Source organism: Galeopterus variegatus, unplaced genomic scaffold (genome assembly GCF_000696425.1).
Source record: "Galeopterus variegatus unplaced genomic scaffold, G_variegatus-3.0.2 Scaffold5168, whole genome shotgun sequence".
NCBI lineage: Eukaryota > Metazoa > Chordata > Mammalia > Dermoptera > Cynocephalidae > Galeopterus > Galeopterus variegatus.
The window spans coordinates 96,013-113,318 of record NW_007731279.1 but is presented as its reverse complement, the minus strand read 5'-3'; the positions used below and the strand labels follow the sequence as shown (position 1 = coordinate 113,318).

The 17,306-nt window shown below is 42.5% G+C and overlaps 1 pseudogene; it reads right to left on the bottom strand.

Moving 5' to 3' along the window:
- Positions 1-8,896: 8,896 nt before the first annotated feature.
- The window catches only part of LOC103604480, a 33,736-nt pseudogene continuing 25,326 nt past the window's right edge, over positions 8,897-17,306 (bottom strand).

The following is a 17,306-nucleotide window of genomic DNA, read 5'->3' as shown; positions in this document are numbered from 1 at the left end:
AAACAGTTGTCTTTAGTAGTTATGAGTCCAGGCTCTGGATTCAGCCTGCCTAGGCTAGAATCCTAATTGTGTGTCCTTGGTCAAGCTATCAACGTTTGTGTAACTCAGTTTTTTTGTCTGTCAAATGCAGAGGATGAAAGTCGTAATATCTAGCTCATAGGTGGTGGCAAAGATGAAAATGAGCTAATATGTGTGAAGTGTGAGAACCATACCTGGTATGCTAAGTGCTATAGAGTGTCAGCTATGATTAGGGGAGGAGTGGGGGAGACTCGAGGAAGTGAGGAAGTCAATTCCCTACACCAGCAGTGATCGTGGGCCAGATACTAGCAAATCAGGCAGAATCAGAAAGACCCAGCTCCTGCCCGCAGGGCATGAGCAGTGATGAATTGTTGTTTAGAAAAAGGAGCACAGAATCAGAGAGACCTGGATTCCCATCTCATCTCATCTGTGTGGTCTTGGGAAAATTGTTTGCTCTCTTTGAATCTCATTCTTTTCATCTATAAAATAGGCATAATGATAGCACATTCGTTATAGGGTTTGGGCGAGGATTGACTGAGATAATATATGTAAATAGCATAAAGACATAGTGCTAGAAAAATCGTAGCTATTATGACAGTTCATAAGAGATTAAAGAGAAGTAACCACAATAAAAGGGAGAAAATTTTATATTAAGGATGGTGATGCCCTTAGACACATTGGCTACAACCCCTCAGAGGTTTCCCATTGCTCTAAAGACGTGTTTAGCTCTCTGGCTTCGTCTCCTGTCTTCACTTTCCCTGCTCTCTCTCTACTTCATCTACCCTGCTTTTTACATACACTGCCTAGAAGGTTCCATCCCCAAACCTATAGATCACAGGTAAAACATCATTTGCTAGGGGAAGCTTTCCCTGACCCCCAGACGCAGTCAAGTTTACATCCGCTTGTTACACACTCTCATGGTAACCTTTATTTTGATTAGTGTCTGTCGTCCATCTAGACTATAAACTTCATGAAGTCAGGGGTAAGATCTCTTTAATTAATTATTGTATCTCCAGCACTTATCATGGTCCTCATCATAAGAAGCCAATACATATTTATCAAATGAATGAATAAACACAAACACAGCCCAGGATTGAACTCTTAGAAAGGGAGAAGCTGGAACCTGTTCTTAAGCTCAAATAACACTCAGAGAGCACAATTTTCCAGGGCCCCTCCGTGTTCTCTAAGTCAAAGCAGCAGACTCCAAGACCCGTTCCTTCGCCTGGACAGCAGTGTGACCGATATGTCACACTGTAATGAACCGGAGGGCTGATTAAGAGCTTATGTAAATGTCGAAACTTTTGGCAGCCCTCATTTCCCTCCAATTTTGGCATGACTCAAAGCATGGGAATTTTTCAAAAGAGAGAGCTTTCAGAGAATACCCACACCCAACGCGGAAACCTTAGAAGAATGGAGTGCAGAGGAACATTCCCCGGAGAGGGATTAGGGGACTCTGAGCAGCTTTTCAAAGGCATATGGAGACAAGATGTCAGAGTGAGCTTGTTCCTCTGACAGAATCTGAAATGCTTTTAACCAGCAAGTTTCCAAGAGGCTTTTAGTGAAGAGGTTAATGTTGTAGGTTTATAAATAAATGGATGTTTGTGGTGACGTCTTTGTGCTTCATGTGACAGGGTGAACTTCAGGGAGAGGAGATTACGCCCTGCATCCACAGCTTAATTGCTTCTTCTGCCTTTTGGTTCAGTGAACAGGAGAGACAGAGGCCTGAATGAGGAAATCAGGGGACCTTTTTTCTAATCCTGGTCTTGCCTCTGATGAATGGTATAACTACGGGCAAGATATTAACTGTTATCTTCCTCAGTTCCCTGATCTGCCTAATGAGATTGAAAACACCTGGTCAAATTGGTATAAAATTGACTTGTAACATTGGTAGCTGAAACTTCTTGATCCCTTAGTATGTGTGAGCTCGTGTATGAACTCTGTTGATCTTCACCACAACCCATGAGGTAGATTACTATGATTACCTCCACTTTACAGATGAGGAAACTGAGGCACAGAAAATCCAAACATCTTGCTGAAGGTCACACAGCTGGTAAGCAGTGGAGCCAGATTTTGAACCTAGGCTGCCTGGCTCTGGAACCAGTTTTAATGACTATGCTGTCCTCTACTGCTTTTCTAGGGAGGGGGTGCGTGTGTAGAGAAGAGCTTTAAGGAGAATAAAGCCCAACTGCTTGCTGGCTGGCCAGGGTCTCAACAGAGTCTTCAGTGGGGAGGAGAAGGGTAGAGTAGAGAGACATCACTGGGCTTGGAGGCAGATGGGGGCTTGAATCCAGGCATGGCCACTTAATGTGTAACTGTTAGGGAAAATTGCTAATCTGATCTGACTTTCACAGCTCACCTGAAAAAAGGGGACTATCAAAGTCACAGGGTGTTGTACGGATCTCGTGAGAAAATGTCTGGCATATGGTGCCTTCCCCTGTTTACCATGGTCTCAAAAAAATGAATTTATTTGTTGTCAGTCATACCCTGAAACTGGTTTGGGATATGTTTATTCTCTGGATTTCTCAGATAGGCTGCATTTTGTGTTGAAAGTGTTTTTCAGGTCAGGGTAACTGGTAGTTTTTCAGGTTCATTTCCACACTCACACTGGTCTGCCAATGAGCAATTTCCTTATCTTTTGTTCTGAAGCAGATGACCATTTCCTGTGATGTTTAAGCCTTGATGGGGGCAGCTGGAAATGGACATGAAATATGAGGCCACTGGATTCGATACGCTTTTCCTGGGCACCATTTCTGTGCCGGGCGTCTGAATTCAGGGGCTTTGGTTGTTCAGACAGGAAGCCAGCTGGCTGGTTGGCTGTTGCCTCAGCTGGGGTACTTGAGGACCTGACATGGGCTTCCTATTAAGGAAGCAGGAAACTGGGAGAGTCTGCAGACAAACCCATGCTAGAGTCCATGAGAGCTGCTTGGATTCATATGCCAGAGTCCAGATGCAAAGTCTAGTATGGTCAGGAGGGATGTGTATGATACATAAAATCTTAAAAGCTGGATTGAATTGGAAAAGTCAAGATCCAAGTTCTAGATAAGCCCAGGTAGATACACATAACCTGAATTTATGAAAGAGAGAGTTCCAGGTGGTTTAATGTCAGGTGGTGTATTAGTCTTTGGAAGACAGCTAGGTAAAACCTGGAATTCCCTGGCCACCAGACTGAGGCAGACATTCAGGTGGGAGGGTTACACTGTAGAAGCAAAGAAAACTGACTTTGATTCTTAGTTCCTACCTAGCTTGTGAAAAGTGCTAGTTGCATGTATTGAACACTTACTATGGGCCACAGACTGTGAGCATGCAATCTCCTTTAATCCTTACAGCAAGCCTGTGATATTATGGCGCATTTTTTCCATCTTATAGATGAAGGAACTGGGGTTCAGAAATATGGGGTGACTAATTGCTGGCCAAATAGCCAGAAAACAGGAGGGCTGGATCAGTTATGTCTGACTCCTTGGCTTCCCTTTTTAGTATTTTTGCTGGGCTCTAAGCTTCCCACATTCACATTTCTTTTTTTGCCCTCGTGTGGTCCTGGAAGTCTCTTGTGATCTAACTGGCAACCAGAATGTTTTGCTGGCTTCTGCCTTGTCTCCCACTTGGGAGTTCTTAACAAATAGCTGGTGAGTCTCCTCTTCCTCCTCGACTTTGGCCATCTGCCCCTGAGGAGGGCTTCCCCCACCAATATTGGAATTTCAAGATGGAGCAGGTTTTCTGACGTTAGGCTAGAGGACCCTTGAGTAGCCACATGTACGATCCCTCACAAATGTGGCCTAACTGCTGACAATTAATGGTATTTCTGGACAGATCCTTGAGACTTTAATTTTCTCCTTCTATTGAATGAAGTCCCTGACCATTGAGAAGTCTTCCCCTTTGATACCCATTTACCCATGTTCTACAGCATTTAGTGCAGGGCTCTGCAGAAAGCCTGCCTGTCCTGATGTCCTCTTCAACATTTTACTTAAGGTCTTGTGAGTTGTAATGCAAACAGAACTTCCCAGGCTCTGTGCTAATGGCCGCTTAGAGGGGGATAGGAAGATTAGATTCCCTTTGATTGGACCAAAAAGTATAAGACTTGGTCCATGTCTTCAAGGTGTTGATATTGTCATGGACACGAACTGATACAACAACAGAAACATCCCTCTGGTCAGTCCTGTCTCCATCCTCTCTTCCAAGTTTAGGCAAACCCTGTGGGCCTGAAGGTCCGTTATGGGATCTGCTCAGTTGTAGAAGATTGTAGATTTGCCCAATATATATTATTTGAGGTGGTGACATGAGATAATACCTGCTTTCACAGACCTTGCAATGCCACGGGGGTGACCAAATTACCAATATGATAATTGTTTTCATCAAGGAAGTAGCAGGAGCTGTAGAGACTCATAAATGGAGCACCACTTAAGATCAGGGAAAATCTCCTGAAAAAAGTTGCAACTCAGCTATGCCTGCACTTATAAGGAGTTAGTAAGGAGTGAAGCTTTCCATACATTGTGCCTTCAAGGCTTGGGAATACCTTACTTCAAAGGGGAAGGTCATATTCACTGTATACATTGGAACTGAGCAGAAATGTAAAACAAAGGTGAAAAAGTCTAATTAAAAATTCACATAAAAAATATATATCAGAGCTCTTCTGTCTCATCTCCCTCACCCTTAGCACTGGACAGACCCACCTGGGTATGGTTCAGTCCTTTGAGTTCTGATTTAACTGATAAACATGAGGATGTTAAAAAAGGGGGTCACCAAGGGGTGAAGAGGTTTGAACCTTTGTCATGCAAGGAATGAGTTGTATTGTGAAGCGTATACATAAGGCAGAGGCATAGCCAGGGGAAGCCTCACATCTTGTCTGGAACATAGTAGTCCTCTATCCTCCTCCTCTTTACACACACACTCCAGATGGAATGCCCTAAATAATGACTCGGAGCCATTAATAACATGACCACTTGTGCAGCACAAAGATTAGACAACCAATAGCCAAGAGTCTGTTGTGTTGAAGTGGCTCTGGGTGGGAAGCACTCTCCCCAGAGACTGGAGCAGGGTATGACTTGCCAGGGGAGGGTTCACAGAATGTTTAGACTATGACTCATGAAGGTCTTAGATGAATAAATAGCTCTCTTTCTGCTGTGACTGTTGACAGGGCTGGTGACAGCTTACCTTTGCAGTTGTCAAGGAAAATGTGATTCTGATTTCTGACAAGTTCAACTTTCCTAACCAGCCAGGCTTTTCAGAAGGACCACCACGAACAAAGGCCTGGCCAAATGCAAAAGACAATGAAGCAATGGGTGATATTTGGAGGTATGAAATCAGAAAAGCAAACATCTCCTCCCAGCCAGGAAGAGTCATCATGGGAAGGGAAGATTGAAGGAAGAAAGTTTTCTGCTTCCTGGATTTGGGGAATGTTATCTTGGATCTTCATGTGGCTAGATGACCATAGACTTCACTTTGTTAATAGTCTTAGATCTTCATACTTCTGGTGGGAAGGAAGGTAGTCTTCTTTCTGGAAACACCTATATAATTTAGGATGTGTTTGTCTGTAAGTAACAAAAAGCCTGACAGATAGTGGCCTAAGGCAAAAAAATGTTTGATTATCTCACGTAACAGGAAATCTGGATGTCAGTAGCGTAGAGTGAGAACATCAAGCAGCTCAACAGTGTCATCGAGTTGCCAGCACCTTTCTATCCTCCATACTTGTGTAGGTCATTGATTCTTCTGCTGTTTGACTCATGGCTTCAAGATGGCTGCCACGTCTCCAGATATCAGAACAGTATTCAAAGTTAGAAAGGTGGCAGGGGTTGGGGGTGAGGAGTGGTCAAGGATCCTTGACTATATTATTTTATCAATGAAGGAACAAAAATATCCCAGAAGCCCTCCTAGCTGACTTACATCTAATTGACCAGAATATTAATATTAATATTGATCAAAACTTGGGTCAAAAATTGGGTCACATGCCACATTTAGCTACAAGGGAGCCTGGGAAAGTGATTGTCTGATAAATATTAATGAAATAGCCAGAACCTACTTAGACCAATAATGATTCAATGCATCCCTTCCTCCTACCCCTATCCCAGGGCTAGGCACTTTGCTGTCTTGAATAAAACTGATGTTCTGCCAGCAAGGAAGATTGTTGGGGACAGGCGAAAGGTGTCTGCCACATACCCTTGGAAAGTGAGTACAACATTATACAATGAAGACACATAATTAATACCAAATAAAAAAACAGGGATAGTGATATGAATTTGCAAGATTTTCAAGGCAGGAAGGCCTTTTGGAATGCGATGGATTCCAAAGACTGCCAGTGCATGCTAATGGAAGAGTGCAGAGAAAAATAAGTCATTTAACATACTCTTCACTGTACTGACCTCCAAGGCCTAGGTCAACTTCACCTGATTGGCGAAATTTCCCATCCCTTCCACGTGGAGCCAACCAGCCCCTCCTCCTTGCATCCACTGTACTTTGCACACATCTGGTTTATACGAGTCACCACACTGAATTTGAATCAACAGGTATTTATTATGTCCTTATTCTGTCTTGGCCCTGTGCTTGGCATCTCTCTGTGTCATTTCAGGGGAGATCTTCCACGGTTTCCCATTGTCGTCAGGTAATGGGCATTCATGGACAGTGAACTGGAGAATTTTAAACTTAGCTCACAAGGCCCTTGGTGCCCACCCTGGCTTACATCTCCAGTCTCCCCTCTCCCCACCACTTCCCCTTGAACCCTACATTTCATACATTCTCAACTCATGGACGCTGTCCATTTCTTCTCTCCACACCTTTGCACTGCTATTCCTACTGCACAACACTCTTCTTTCCCTTCTGTGCCTGCCAACTTTCACCCATCCTTTAGTCCTCAGCTAGATGTCATTTCCTCGGGAAAGCCTTTCCTGGCCCCCGAGGACTGAGCTAGGTGGCCTCCCTCTGTGAACTTTCCTACTCTGCATATCATAGCTCTAGTCACTCTGTACTGTAACTGAGTTTCCCAGCAGTGGGACCAGATTTCATTCACCCCTTCATTGCCAATGCCTGGTATAGTGTCTGATCCATCCTGGAGGACATTAGTTGACTAGCTGAGTGACAAAGGTTTTCATCAAATATTTAGTGCTGGATCATGTGTCAGAGTCCAAAGTTGCAGCCCTGGTTCAGAGGAGGAGATTTCTGTGCCTCAGCAGGGCTGCAGTGGAATAAACACTGGGTCAGCTGCTCTGTCACTGTGTGACCATGGGCAAAGCACATCCACTCTGTGGGCACAAACATTTTTCTTTGGGAAAAAAAAAAGAGAAAAATTAGTTTTCAACTATTTTTCCAAAAAGCAGGAAAATTCCCCTTGCTTTTCTTTCCTAAATGAAATATTACACTAAAGGCTGATCTCAAAAACCTAGTAGTGGAGGTGCTCTGACTGGAGAGGGGGGATAAGAGGTTGCTATTGCTGTCATAACAAACCACCACAAATGTGATAGTTTAAAACAACATAAATTTACTACCTGGTAGTTCTGTGGATTAGAAGTCAGATGGGTCTCACAGGGCTGAAATCAAGATCTTGGCAGAGCTGAATTTCTTTCTGGAGTCTCTCCGGAAGCATCCATTTCTTTGCCTTTTTCAGTTTCGAGAGGTTACATTGTTTTTGGCTCACATCCCTTCCTCCATCTTCAAAGCTAGCAACCTTGCATCTCTGTTCTTGTGTAATAGTAGCTTCTTCTAACCACAGCTGGGGAAGGTTCTTCACTTTTAAGGACCTATGTGATTAGATTGGACCCACTTAGATAATCCTGGATAATCTCCCCATCTCAAGGTCCTTAGTTTAATCACAACTGCCTTTTGTCATGTAAGGTAATATGTCACAGGTTCTAGGGGTTAGGACATGAACATCTTTGGGGGGCATTAATCTGCCTACCACAAGGGGGAAGAAAAGTGGGCTGGGTAGGAGCCTTTCTGTGGCTTTCCCTTCTTGGGCAGCCCTTGCCCCCACAGTGGTCCCTGGACCCCTAAATCAGAGTTGAAGGCCTCAGTGGTCTCTAAGATCTTTTTTGGCTTGAATGACGGGACCAACTAGCTGTATGACCTTGGAGAGTTATTTATCTCTCCATCCCTTCATTGCCCCACCTGTAAAATGGGGATAAGTCTAACCACTTAATCGGGTTGTGCTGAGGTTATAGGAAACAATTTATTCAATGTACTTAGCCTAGTGCGTGGCACATAGTAAATGTTCAGCAAGTGTTAGTTATTCTCATAATTAGTTGCCCTAAGATCCTTTTCCATTTTAATATCTGGCTCTATCATTCTAATTTAAAATGGATCTGTAGCAGATAAAATAAGAAACGGTATTCCTGGGTCATTTAGCCATCACAACATGAATTTTTTTTTGTCCTTTTTGAGACCGGCCACACCGCGCTCAGCCAGTGAGCGCACCGGTCATCCCTATATAGGATCCGAACCCGCGGCGGGAGCGCTGCTGCATTCCCAGCGCCGCACTCTCCCGAGTGCGCCACGGGCTCGGCCCCACAACATGAATTTTTTAAAGGTTTTAGTTATTTTACTTCAAAAACAAAGCATATTTTTAGGCCTATGGGGTTAGAGACTTTTTTGTTCTTTTGAACATCTGGAAAAAATGGGGAATATGGTGGATACCCATGAGAACAAAGAGACTGGGTGCTAAGAGGGGTCTGCTCATGCCAGAAGGCAGTGTGCGGGCCCTGGTGTTTATTTAGAAACATAGAAAAAGGGCTGAGGCTACAGCTGGGAGACAGTTTATGAAACACAAACACTAGGAAAGTTTACCAAATATTAGGCTTAAACTTTATAGCTTCTGGAAGAAACACTATATTCCAGATGACAATAAAAACCCAGCCTTCGAAAAGTAAATAGCCCCTCATGTCACTTTTGAAGAAACTTAGCCATAGGAATGTTCCTGGGTGGGGCCAATCCCGTTCACGAGGTACATGTCTTCCTTCTCTTGTCTCTGAAGCCTCATGGTGGCACCTTTGAGCTAGAGCCAATCAGAACATGGAGTGTCAGGGGCCTTAATTGTACTCATCCTTTCTGATTCAATTATAACACTTGGGGATTCTACTTTCACATGGAAACTCAAAATATGGAAACACTTTATGTACGAAGATGCAACGTCCAGCTTTATTAGTAATATCCCTAAATGGAAAGCATCCCACAGTGTCCCATATTAGGGGAAAGACCTGGTAAATTATGGCACATCCAGGTAATGGAATATAAGGCAGCTAATTCTTACAAGGAGCTTGAATAACATAAGAAACTGTTTATATCATGTTAACTGAAAAAGACGCAGGGCACACACTTGTATTTTTTTTTTTTTTTCCTGACCGGTAATGGGATCGCAACCCTTGGCATGGTGTCGTCTGCATCACACTCAGCCAGTGAGCACACCGGCCATCCCTATATAGGATCCGAACCTGCGGCCTCGGTGCTCCCAGCGCCGTACTCTCCCGAGTGAGACACGGGGCCAGCCCACACATTTGTATTTTTAATCTAACCTCTGTTGTAAGGAAATATATCAGAAAGTTATCTGTGGTTGTTCCCAGGTGTTTGGAGTGGGGGAAAGTGTTCCCTCCCCTTCTTCTAATTACTTTTCTCTATTTTCCATCTTTTACAATGGAATAAATGGCATAGTGTTTAAATATCTTGAGTATGGAGACAGACTGCCTGTGTTTGAACCCTGCCTCCTACTGGCCCCCGATTTAAGCTCTCTGAATCTCAATTTTCTCATCTGTCATGTGGGGGGTAACAAGCATTCCTACCTTGTAGCATGGATGTGAGTATTCTTGACACAGCTCTTTGCGTGCAGGGAGGGCTCACAGGATGCCAGCTGGTATTGTTATTTTCAGATGACAAATCTATTTCCAACAAACTGAAAACCTTAAAGAAAGGAAGACAGTCTGTTCTCCAACCTAGGTCAAAGATTTATCCCAAAGGATTATCTAACAAACTCTCTTTTTTCTATCCCTTAATCACCTATGCTATTTTAGGGAGTAGCTAAATAGTCAGCAGCTAAAAGCTTTTTGAAGGAGAATTCCTGGTTTTTCTATCTGGAGAAAAATCTAAGACCTTGGCTTTCTCTTTAACTGCTAACGATCCCTGCTCTTCTACCTTCTCTGAGCATCAAGTCCCACCCCTTAACACTTTTGGAAGGTCTCTCTAGATGGTCATCTGCATGTCCACCAACTGCGTATCAGTTTGGCTGCACATAATGGGGTGCTGACCAGCATTGTGTAGAGAAGTGAATTAGTGACATTGCTGATAAAACAAATTGCTACAAACTTAGTGGCTTAAAGCAACATGCACTGATCATCTCAAAGTTTCTGTGGATCAAGAGTCTGGGCATGGTTTAATTGGGTTCTCTGCTCAGGGTCTCACAAGGCTGCAATGAATGTGTCAGCTGGGCTGCATTCTCATTTGGAGGCTTGGTTGGGGAAGAACCCACTTCCAAGCTTATTCAGGTTGTTGGCAGAATGTATTGCCTTGAAGCGTAGGACTGAGGGCCCCTGCTTCTTGCTGACTGGAGGCCATCCTTAGCCCCTAAAGGCCACTCTCAGTTCCTAAAGGCCACCTGCATTTCCTTGCCATGTGGGTTTTCCCAACAAGGCTGCTTACTTCATTAGGTCAGCAAGGAGAATCTCTAGAGTAAGTTGCTGGCAGGATGAAGGTATGCACAACTTAACACAATCACAGGAGTGACATTCCATCACCTTGGCCATGTTCTGTTGGTTAGAAGCGTGTCACAGCTCCACTACCATCCATATTCAAGGGGAGTGGAGCACACAATGACATGACCACCTGTGGGTGGGGATCATGGGGGCCGCCTTAGAGTCTACCCACCACAATAAGGAAGGGGTTTATTTTTTCTATGGTAACAAGAAGCCTGAGTACAGGCAGTTTGGGGTCGAGGTAGCATCTCCCTGGTGCCATCCATGTCCCAGGCTCCTTATTTCTCTCTCTTTGACCATCCGTCACCCTTTTGATCATAAGATGGGTACTGCTCCTCTAAGCTTCACATCCTCATTCCCAGAGTGAGGGAGGGGAAAGGGCAAAAGACACATGCCAGCTAAGCCTGACTCTCTTTGTCTGTAAAATAATAGATTCCCAGAAGCTCTGCCCATACACATGTCCAATTGCCTCTCATTGATCTCACCTGTGTCACCTGCCACTTCTACAGCAAAGGCCATTGGGAAAGACACATGCACACACACACACACACACACTGCTAATAAGCAATATCCACTGTGACCCCTGTGAAAATGCAGACTTGGCTGGTGCCTGTCTTTTGCTCTTCACATGGGTGCATGCGTTAAAGCCTGCACCGAGGGCTAGCCTATGAAAGTTACAAACTTGAATGAGAAAATGAATGAAAAATCCTTTGCATGGTGCCAGGCATGGAACAGCTTCTCAGACGTGTTTCCTCTTTTCACCCTTCCACCTTTTTTTCCATGTTGCCCCTACCTCTGGGTTTAAAGACTCCAAACACAGCAGCATCTCCAGAGTTAACTGCCCTGACAAGCAGACAAGCCTGTATTTGGAGACTCAGAGGAAAGTTTATGAGGGAGGAATGTAATAGCCCCAGCTGGAACCCTGCCAGGGGACCAGCAACTGCAACACCCTTATTTGCTCTGGGGAGGAGCAGCTTGGAAACTTTTTATGAGATTCCAGAAGCAGCAAGGTCATCAGTTTTATGGCCATCCCACTTCGTTTGTAAATACAGCCTTTGAATGATAATGTTTGGGCTCCTTGACAGGAACAAGGCTGGTGTTAGCTCTTTTGGAACAAGGGACAATAAAATAAAAGATATTCTGTTCCATGTGACTGCAAGGCGTTCTGAGTAATTTTAGACCCCCACAAGCAACAACAACAAAGCAGTTGTACATTCAGAGAGCTTAGTTTCCAGATTGCTTCACCATGACGCCCCTGTGTGTGTCTGAGGCAGGTAATCTGATTTGTCAGGTCACAAGTGAAGCAACATGTGTTTACTATCATGCTCATTTTCCAGCCAGCTGCAAGTGTCTGGAGGAAAGCTTTTCGTCAGGCCTGTTTGTGTAATAAAGTCAAGGCTGAGGAGGACGGCTGTGTCCTTGCCAGGCTCCATGTGTAAATAAGAACCACCCTCGCCAGTGACACCTGGGCCTCTTTCTCTAATTGCTCACTGGACCGTGGCTTTTATTACAGCTGAACATTTACGAGGCTGAGCCCAGGAAACTTTCAGCTTTCATTGTCTGGCCACCTGCCAAGGTTTGCTCTGGATTGTGGTTGGCCATGAGTACAGGGTCACTCTGTCTTTGGATTTCTTTTCTTTGGTTCAGCCACAGGTAGCAAAGGGAGAGCCATTTGTGTGTGTGTGTGTGTGTGTGCGCATGTGTGTGTGTGTGTGTGCGTGTTTCTTTTCTTTGGTTCAGCCACAGGTAGCAAAGGGAGAGCCATTTGTGTGTGTGTGTGTGTGCGCGTGTGTGTGTGTGTGTGTGTGTGTGGATTGAGGGGACGTATGGGCAGTGGAGATGGGAAGTGGTAGAGAAGTAGGAAGATACTTTTTATAAATTGATGACATTCTCCTTTATTGCCACAATTCCTGGTACCTAACATGCTTTTGATGGTCATTTGTTGAATGAACAAATGTCTTTTAATTCATCTAACCAATATTTATAGAATGCCTACTATTTGCCAGGTGCCTAAAGTCTGATGACACAATGCAGAACTTGACAGACAAGATGTGTACTCTCCTGGAACCTGGATTCTCATGGGGGGATAAAGGCAATAAACAAAGGAATGAACAAGATATAATTGACAGTGATAAATGCCATATGAAGAACAGAAGGCAGGGTGAGGAGGTAGAGGGGGCTGGGGATGCAGAGCTACTTTAGACAGGCAGACCTTCCTGAGGAGGTGATATTTGAGCTACAACTTGAATGATGAGAGGTCACCAGTCATGAAATCTTTGGGAATGTACATTCCTGGCCGAGAGAGAATGCGTTTCTGGAAGGTATAGCAGACTGAAGATATAAAAGAAAGGAAATAATAGCCTACACACTTCAGATGAGGGGCTCATCTTTCTTCTAGAACCTGGGCAAAGCTTAGGAAATTAAAGAAAAGTATAAGAAGTAGAAGTAAGAGGTGGTGTTGAAAACAAGGGGTCTAATGGGAATTCTATCTTCAGAACAGGTGCCCCTCTGCCTTTTCAATGAAGCTCCTGGCAGCTAGGCATCTATCCCCAAGGCAAGCAGATTGAAGGGTTGTTCTCTAAAGAAATTGGATAGCTCTACAGAAATGACTTCCCAGTTGAGGAATTTAGGGGATCCCCCAGCGTGATAGTGGCTCTCCACCTAATCATCCTAAATGGAAGTCAGCTACCCAGTCTCAGACTTACCAGGGTACACAGAGCTCCCAAGCAGCCATTTATTGACATTTTTGTAAATATGAACAATTAAACTTCACTAGACATATGAACAACACTTGCAATATAAGTGAATGAATAATGTTCCACTTAGTAAATTGCTGACCTTGGGAAAGTCTTGCTTAGGACATATCAGAATTAGAGGGACCTTGGGAGCCAGGGAGATCATTTGGCTTTGAGCCCCACAGAGCTTGAAAGCTTTCATAAGCTTTCAAAGTTGGGCTTTCAACATTATCTAGAAATGCACAGATAGAAATGAAAGTGGAAAATGTTTGCTGTAAATCTTTAAACTTACAGGCCATTACTGAACCATCATGCCTATAGTATATTATGCATTAATATGTTATGTAAACCCTGCAATTGACCTTTAAGTAGCATAATTACATTGCATTGTGTTTTTGAATATTAAAAGTATAATTTTGTTAAATATAAACATTTAACACATACAATTTTATAAACTGTTTTGGGGCACGCGCGCGCGAAAGTATAATTTTGTTAAATATAAACATTTAACACATACAATTTTATAAACTGTTTTGGGGCGCGCGCACACACACACACACACACACACACACACACACACATTTTAATTTGCTATGAGCCTCATGAAATGGAAGTAGACAGGATACCTGAATCATTTGAATTGGAGTTTGAATGTACCCAAAACACCTTTATACATTTTCAGCAGTTTCTTGGATTATTTTCTCTTACCTGTGTGGCTAGTATCACTTGCATGTTTACTAGTTTATCTCTCAAAAGAGGTCCTTATATCTGAGGTCATGGGAACTCCTCACGTTGGAAAGAGCTAACAGCTTGGACAATGTTGTCAGCCTACTCAGAAGAGAGCACTGGGCCTCCCCCAGCACTCTCTTGGAGTATTTTTTACATGGTAAGAGAAGTCCTAGGTAGTAAAGACATGGAATTAAAACCATATTAAAGTGTAGGAAATGAGAAGTGTAGGAGGATCAGAAAGGCAGTGGATGGGAGAATTTTGCATGCCGTGAGAAACCCTGACTCTTTCCTGAAACTCAATGCCACTTTAAGCTGAATGGCTTCTGTAAATATTTCTAAATGGACTTTTGCAGCCTCTCATCATTATTGCCAGTCAGTTAAAATCCTGCCCATTTGTCAAGGTCCATCTAAATGCCCTATTTTCTGTGAAGCTTTCCTTAAATACCCAGCTGGAAGTAATCATTCATTTCCACATATTCTTATAGAACACTCATATCATTTTCTCTCTTTCTCTCTCATCTGTCTGTCTGTCTATCATCTATCCTTCTATCTACCTATCGATCCATTCATCATCCATCTAAATGCCTGTTCTGTGCTTCACTCTCTGCTAGGCACAATATTTGTACAGGGCTTTATGGCTCACAAGTGATTTTCACGTGCATTTTCTCACTTATTTCCCAGCAATTTATGACTTTCAGCAACAAAGAGACACAGAACATAGAGATAGGAGGCTGTAAGTAGACTGACTTCATAAATTGTGACTACCAGTCAGGCAGTCATGCGAGATATCCAAAATTTAGTAGTCAAAGAATATAGAATTCTATTAAGCATGAAGATCTATAAAGTTAGACTGAAAAGACATTCATGTATCTTCAGATTTCATTATATTCAAAAGTCTATAATATTAGATGGAAGGGACATGAAGAGATCTTAAGAGCTAAAGGAAATGTATCATCTAATCAAGAGATCAAGCTGGGCTGGAGTTTCAGACATCTGAGTAGATGCAGAATTGGGGCTTATGAAAAATTTGGGTCCCATGCCTCTTTTGAAGTTACAGAATCATTGACATAACCACTAATAATAGAGTTCAGTGTATTGCATCAAGGTCACCAAAATCTTGATAATTAGTAATCCTAAGAATGCTGAGATGACAACTTCCCATACTTATTTGGATGATTTAATAGTTTTCTTAGTTTTTGATAAAGGCATCACCCAGAAAGCCTTAATCTTCAAATTTTATGCCCAGCCCCAATAGCTCTTTGCAAAGTAACTTCAGTTGACAAGGACGGTGATTGTCTTTCCTACTGGGTCAGCATCTTTAATTTCCTGGAAATGTTAAATTACATATATAAATGTTCAAAAGAACAAAAACCATAGTGTAAATATTTTTTGTATTAAGAAAGAGTCAGGCCATACTTGGTAGTTTTTTATACTTGTAATATTTAAAAGAACCTAGCTTATTAAAACAGTATTCAAGTTATTCTCATTTAAAATGTATAAATAACAAATTATGGAAGTGCACAACTTTAAGTGGATATTCATGTCAAATATATTTATAAACACAGTTTATTAGATTAAGTATTTGGGAAAATTTGTTGATTAGACAATTGATGCCCTTAAAATGAAATTTAATTTACAAATGCAGTTTAAACTATTTGAAAGAATTTAATTACCTAAGTTTGTAAATGTAATCAAGCATTGATTAAAGGCCCTTTAAAAGTGATTTAAAAAAGTGATGGTTAAAATTTGCTCCACTTAAAAATGGAAAACAAGATTTATAAGCTGAATGTAAAATCCAAGGAGAAAATATGTTTTTAAATTTGTAATTTAAATGAATTGACTATTTACTTAAAAATCCAAGGTAAACTTCTCAATAGTCTTGCCATGAAGGAATCAAAATAACTTAGATTCACAGGGGTCACATGGCTAGTAAATGGCACAGTCACAACTTGATCCCAGGGTCTAGGTCCTGTATCTTTTAGTTGAACTCTGCTGCCCTTCTTGGCTGCAATTTCAGTACCTCTTTTACAGCACCTGTAATATTTTGTCTTGGATTTGGATTATTTATCGTGTCTTATTTTTATTACTTCCCTCTCCCTTGCTGCTACCACAGGGTCAGGCACGAGGTAGAGGTGGGGGGAACACAATAAATGTGTCAGAATCAAATGGTCATACCCCATAAAGAGCTTCTAAGAAAGGGTGGCTGGATGGTGTGAGGGTTGCATATAGAATGTTATCTCTCTGTGACACTGTTTAGCTTTAAGGGGGTCTGAGTCTGCAGCCCTGGACTCTAGAGGCCCATGCTCTGATGAAGTAGATATAAATTAGCTCTGTGCTGTCTGCCTTATTTTAAGATTTAATTACATGGATATACTTCCCACTCCTCTTAGGATAGAGACCAAATCCTTTCTGTGCTCAATGAAACCAGCATGGTTCAGCCCCTTCCCACCTCTCTAGATTCTTGCTTTACCTGCTCTGAGTCGACTGGTCTTCACTTAGTCCCTTAAACAAACCGAGGTCTTCCCTGGATGAAGTCAGTTCTCCATATCCGGTGAACCTCTCCTTCACAGCACTTGCTAGAGGATGTAATTATATATTTTTATCTGTAGCTATTTATTTAATATCTTCCTCCTATGAAAGGACTTTAGCTCTGTGCACCTTGCCTGCTTTGCTTACCATTATTCTTGGTGCATAGAAGGGGCTTCAAAAATTAGGCTTTTGTAATTGTTATTATTAGTACTTAATACATATCTGTCATTGTGATGATGAATGAACAGAATATGTGGGGATCGACTTTATGGTGATCTTTTGGACTGTCTTGGTGCATAGAAGGGGCTTCAAAAATTAGGCTTTTGTAATTGTTATTATTAGTACTTAACACATATCTGTCATTGTGATGATGAATGAACAGAATATGTGGGGATCGACTTTATGGTGATCTTTTGGACTAGCCTGATCTCCACTCAGCCGGGAAGGATTTTAGATGAAATCTTATCAGACAGATAGGGGACATGATGTCTGAGGTTTCTTCCAGGCCAATGAGCCTTTTGCTTCAGGAAGGCTGTTTGTCACTTTGCTTTAGCCATTGCTTTTATCATTCCCATGGGGAACTGTGGCTCTGTGTGTGTGTGTGTGTGTGTGTGTGTGTGTGTGTGTGTGTGTG